Below are 6506 nucleotides of genomic sequence, written 5' to 3'. Positions count from 1 at the left end.
TGCAAAGTAGACAGCATAGAGTTGCCTTCATGAAAAATCAAGGTTAATATTTATAGAGTGCTTACTGTGCGTCCCGGTGTTATAAAAATTTCATACATATTAATTTATGTTAATCCCTAAGCCACTCTGTGAGATGTGCTCAGGTATTTCTACCATCCCTCTTTTTGTATGAAGAAATTAAGAAACAAATATCAATAGCTTTCTTAGATTATAACCTGCAGAGCTGGGATCTGAACCCCCAGGTAGTCCAGCTCCAGAATTTGTCTCCTTAACCATTACACATACAGCTTACCAACAATAAATGGAGAGGTGAAAGGGGCAACTTGTCTACCTAGTGAAATTGTAGAAATTCTGCTCAGACAATGTATTACTCCCTTGTTCCTTCCTGTTTCACATTTTTCAATTAATGCCTTGTTCATTCCATGGAGGACATTGTTTCTTCATGCCACCATTTTTAATTAATTAATTAGCATTAATTAATTAATTAATATTTTAGAGATGGGGGTCTCTCTGTGTTACCCAGGCTGGTCTCGAACTCCTGGACTAGAGTGATCCTCCTGCCTCAGCTTCCCAAGTAGCTGGGATTACAGGCACCACCTGCGGTGCCCAGCTCACATCATCACTTTTTAATCTGCAGAAACTCAGATTCCACAGGGACAAATCTGTGACTACCAAGAACAATTCTTTTATAAAAATAAAATGTGTTGGATTTCTATGATAAAAACTCTAAAGAAATAGTCCCACCCCTAAGGTTGAAGAAAGGAAAAGAGTCATAGGAAATGAATGCAGGGAGGGTAATTTTGGGACATGGTGGGGCTGAGAGTGACACTGGAGAGGAGGCCCGTGTTAGGACTGGCCCAGCGCACCACAGGGGGCCACCAGGTGTTGAGAAAGCCCTGCCTGGTGGATAGCACTTGGCACAGCACCTGGCATAGAGCAGGTGCCTGAAAGCTTTGTTGAGTGGATGGAAGCCTGGATGGAAACAGAAGCCAGGCACGGAGGCGGGTGCCAGTACAGTGACTGGAGGTGAGAAGGCATCAAACACTTGACCTACTGTATAACTTTGCTCAGGTAAGCCCAAGAGGCAAGCACAGTGCCAAATCTCCAATCAGCAGACAAAGGAGCTGTGAGTAAACCATTCACTGTGCTGCTGCTCTGGCTAGAAAGTTTTGCTTTGGGGAAATCCTTTTCATGTTTGTTACCTATTGGTAGCAGCCCCGGTTCAATCCTCTGACCTACTCTTCCTTAGATGAACAGCCCTCACTCTCCTTCCCTATAGGGTGCCTCAGGGCAGGCCAAGGCCATCTGGGGACCATCGCCAGCCTCCTTTGTGCTGGTGCCAGAGAAAGATCAACCCGTGGCACTTTTCTGTATCTCACCAGCAGGTGCTGACAGCTGAGCCATTCCATGCACCTTTGGAGCAAAGAACTGCCGGAAACCAGGGCCAAGTTCAGAGCCTGAAATTTTTTGAAAGGCAACAAGGAGAAACCTGGGGGGCCTGATCACACATTACATAAGCCGTATGTGAGCGGAGGATGCCACCGATGCGAGGAACCCAGTACCTGTCAGAATTGCGCAAGTTTTACGCAGAAGCACTTAAGTGTTGCAACATGACTCCACATCTTTACCAAAAATGTGAAACATCCACCCAGCACACACTTTAAAAACACTAAAGGTCCTCTCCACCAGGTGGCTAAGGCTGCTTGATGAGGCTGACAGGAGAGGAGCTTTGCAGGGGGCCTGACTTACTGTAGCTCTTGGCCCAGGGAGCTGAACACGCAGTACTTTGCACCCCAATAGCCTTGGGCAGCCCAAGCCTCTGATAAAATGTACTTTTTTGTGTGTTTGTTTTTCCTGGCAGTCTCATTTTGGGTTATAAATGGCTCATTATTTCCATCCCATAGATCCATTCTTGCCTCTGTTGCGTTCTCTTTCAGCTTTCCAAAATAACCGAAAGGTTGGTAAAATCAACGCTGGCGAACGGCTTGTTCTGACCTTGAGCAGAGGCCGAATTTCCACATTGCTCAAGCCATCTACGGTTGCTCCTGTGTCCGAGAGGCTGGCTGGAAAGGCCTCCTGAAAGCAGGGGATATAATTATACTTACACTAAAGCACTTGTTGCCATTAAATGCCAGGAAGTGGCATGGACCTTCCCTTGCTCCTGCCCTGCAACCTTTTTGGAGGACTATTGGGCAATCATCAGAGGTTATAGAGTTGGAACAGCATTCCCCCCAGATAGGTCATTTTCCCTGCAGGACAGCTTGGAGGCAAATTTTATTGAGTATCAAGTAGCTGACCCAAAGCAGTATAAATAGCGAGAGAGCATATGACAAACCCAGAAATGAATGTGGTTAAACCCCAGGCTGAAGATATATAATGTGTTTACTATTATCAGCACCTGCATGAAAATATTTTTACCCAGTAGCCTTCCAGGAAAAGATGAAACATGTAAGTGATGTTATTAAGGCTTAATCGTAGAAAAATAATTTTGACCCTACTTTTGGAAGTCTGTGGGCCACAGAGTTAATTTGGGGAAGGGACCTGAGGATAGGTTGGATGTAACTGGGTGTCATAGGAGGTACAGACGGACCCTGATAAAACATCCCAAGTTCGGCCAGTTAAAAGCCAGGGGGAAAACACATGGAGGTATAGTTTACATTGGGTAGGAACTGTACGCAGTCACTATCAGGCAAAAGGGACTTCTGAGTTGGAATTTTTGGAGAGAAACATGGAGAACATTTTAATTCAGGCCTGTTTTCCTCCATTGTTCCCTACCTTTATTCTAGGACATACCACAGAGTACAAACCATGCTTTAGTGATATCGATCAGGCCACAGATGACTGAGTTATGAGAGGCCATGAACTTTCCAAGGTCGGTTTCCTAAACCAGTGCTTCTCATCAGTCTGGTCCCCACTGGCCAGAGCTGTTGACATCCTGGAAGATAATCTTATATTCCTGCAAAGGTAGGAGAAGGCTCTGGGGAGAAATGGTGTAAGTTTTTATTTTTTACTTTTTATTATTATGGGGACATAACACGTGTAGGTATTTATGGCGGAGGTACTTGTGATGTTCTGATACACGCATGTGGTGCATAATAATCACATCATGGTAATTGGGGTGTCCATCACCCCAAGCACTTATGTCTTTTTGTTAGGAACATCCCAATTCTACTCTTTTAGTTTCATTTTTGTTTTTGAGAGACAGAGTCTTGCTCTGTTGCCCAGGCTGGAGGGCAGCGGCAAGATCACGGCTCACCGCAACCTTGACTTCCTGGGCTCAAGTGATCCTCCGGCCTCAGCCTCCCATGTAGTTCTATTAATAGAACTAAGACAAAAAAGGCCATAGGCTTTCAGAGGCCATGGTGACCACAAGAGGCTGATGCACCACCATGCCTGGCTAATTTTTGAACGTTTCCAAGAGAAGAGGTCTCCTTATGGTGCCGAAACTGGTCTCGAACTCCTGGGCTCAAGTGATCCTCCTACCTCGGCCTTCCAAAGTGCTGGGATTACAAGTATAAGCCACATACCCAGTCTAGCAATTTAAAAATATACAGTAAATTATGGTTGACTGTTGTCGCCCGGTTGTGCTGTCAAATACCAGATCTTATTTAACTATAGTTTTGCAGCCATTAACCATTCCCATTTTTTCCCCTTGCTCCCTGCTACCCTTCCCAGCCTCTGGTAACCATCATTCTACTCTCTATCTCCATGAGTTCGGTTGTTTTAATTTTTAGCTTCCCCATATGAGCGAGGACATTTGAAATTGGTCTTTCTATGAGGAATGGCATGAGTTTGACATAGAATGCAATTTGTTGAAGCACTCAGGGTCAGCAAATTTCCAACACATCCCTGGCCCTGCCTACAGCCTGCAGCTTCCTGTATGCCTTGTAAAGGGAGACTTCTGTTTCTACCAGATCTGAGTTCTAAAAGTGTTTTTAAGAATGGCAATATTGTGTGATTAACCCTTTGAAGAAGACAGTAGCCACCTGAATACATCAGTTCTTACATGTTAATTAAAAATCAGTATCTTTACTTTGTATCTATTATTAGAACTAAGACAAAAAAAGGCCATAGGCTTTCAGAGGTCACAGTGACCACAAGAGGCTGATGCAGTCAAGAAATTCTTCACAGAGGGCATGGGGCGTGGATGTGGCTCTGTCACTTTTTCCCAGAACCACCCTCACTCCTGCAAAGACTGTTGACTCCTTACCCAATATTCACTCTCCATGTCTTCCTTAGTAGAATAACTGCAGCATGGGAAAGTGCCTGGCTAAAAGGCTACATTTTTCATCCTCCCTCGCAGTAGGGGTGGCTAATGAAATCCCAGGAGATGTTGGGTGGTCAGGGTTGCCAGATCAAATAAGGGACACTTAAATTAGAATTTCAGTAAATAATGAACATTTTATTGTTGTTGCCGTTGTTGTTGAGACCGAGTCTCATTCTGTCACCCGGACTGGAGTACACTGGCGCCATTTTGGCTCACTGCAAGCTCCGCCTCCTGGGTTCAAGTGATTCTCCTGCCTTGGCCCCCTGAGTAGCAGGGATTACAGGTGTGTGCCACCACACCTGGCTAATTCTTGTATTTTTAGTAGAGACGGGGTTTTGCCATATTGGCCAGACTGGTCTCGAACTCCTGGCCTCAAACGAACCACCCACCTCGGCCTCCCAAAGTGCTGGGATTACAGGCATGAGCTACCTTGCCTGGCCTACCCCTTTTGTCTTTTTTCCCATTTTCTTTTCTGGGATATGGATGCTATGACTAGGGCTCCAGCCTCCTTCTTGGGTCATGAGGTTAAGGATGGCAGATACAAAAGACAGAGGACTGCATACCTTCAGACTTTCTTAGGTGTGATAGTAACCATTGATTTTCTTTAGCTGCTTGTTGTACCTCTGTGATTTGCATCCAACTGCTCTTCCTAACTGGTGTAGCCATAATAAAGGGTGCATTGTGGCGGCAGCAGCTGAAATTGATGAAGAACCAGTCAGTAAAGCAAAACAGAGTTGGAGTGAAAAGAAGACACAGAAGGCTATGTCCAAACCTGTCTTTAACAGGTTACAGGGGTTACTAGAGTCACTATCCGGAAATCTAAGAATATCCTCTTTGTCATCACAAAACCAGATGTCTATAAGAGCCCTGCTTCAGATCCCTATATCGTTTTGGGGGAAGCCAAGATCGAAGATTTATCTCAGCCAGCACAAGCAGCAGCTGCTGAGAAATTCAAAGTTCAAGGTGAAGTTGCCTCAAACATTCAAGAAAACACACAGACTCCAACAGTACAAAAGGAGAGTGAAGAATACAAAGTTGATGAAACAGGTGTAGAAGTGAAGGACATAAATTGGTCAAGTCTCAAGGGAATGTGTGGAGAGCGAAGGCAGTCAGAGCCCTAAAGAACACAGTAATAATATTGTAAATGCTATTATGGAATTAACAACGTAACCATCTGAGAGCAACTTTTTTTGGTGTCTCAAATGAGTGACTGCAGCTTGGTTTGAAATTTGTACTGCTCCTATCATAAAGTTAAGGCTTCTTATTGGATGAAAAAAAGAAAAGAGTGCATTGTTATTTTTGGCATTTGGTTCAGTCCGTTTACCATGTGTCATTTTGCATTTGCCTCTTGTGTATAATAAACCATTCTACTTTTTTTTTTTTAGAGATGGAGTCTTGCTCTGTCGCCTAGGCTGGAGTGCAGTGGTGTGATCTTGGCTCACTGTAACCTCCACCTCCCAGGTTCAAGCAATTCTCTTGCCTCAGCCTCCCGAGTAGCTGGGATTACAGGCATGTACCACCACGCCTGGTTAATTTTTTTGTATTTTTAGTGGAGACCGGGTTTCACCATGTTAGCCTGGCTGGTCTCGAACTCCTGACCTCAAGTGATCCGCCCACCTCGGCCTCCCAAAGTGCTGCAATTACAGGCATGAGCCACTGCACCTGGCCCTAATTTTTGTATTTTTAATAGAGACGGGATTTCTCCATGTTGGCCATGCTGGTCTCAAACCTCTGACCTCAAATGAGGCCCCCGCCTTGGCCTCCCAAAGTGCTAGGATTGCAGGCATGAACCACCATGCCCGGCCTTTATTTTCACTTACTATATTTTTCTAAGGACCCTGAGAAAAGTGGATAATGTTCCCTACACTCTTTGAAATGGTAGCCCTTAACATGAGCTTCTACATGGTGTTATTACCTGACTACTCTGCAAATTGCATTTAGGTATTTTGAGTAATTGCTTTAGATAATTAATAATAATAATACTTATTAAGCAGAATAGTTCCTATCTCTGCACAGAGATTTGTTCTGAAAACTCAAGACCCATGAAACGGTACTCTGAAACCCCAGAATCATATTTCAAAACAGTTTTGACAACTGTCTTCTATGTTGTAAAGATTAGCTAAGGAGAGTCATGTGCACAGGAAAAGCTAATTTGCAAAGCACCATCAATAATTCAGGAATGATGTAAAACCTAACTCCTTCAGCCTTATTAGCAAGTCGACTGCTTTAGGTGTCCACT

General features: G+C 44.3%; 1 pseudogene; it reads left to right on the top strand.

Annotated features, from left to right (window-relative positions):
- Nucleotides 1–4870: 4870 nt before the first annotated feature.
- Nucleotides 4871–5691, top strand: LOC101024367 (annotated as a pseudogene).
- Nucleotides 5692–6506: the final 815 nt, after the last annotated feature.

This window comes from Papio anubis, chromosome 9 (genome assembly GCF_008728515.1).
Source record: "Papio anubis isolate 15944 chromosome 9, Panubis1.0, whole genome shotgun sequence".
Taxonomy (NCBI): Eukaryota; Metazoa; Chordata; class Mammalia; order Primates; family Cercopithecidae; genus Papio; species Papio anubis.
This window is presented reverse-complemented; position numbering and strand designations above follow the sequence as displayed.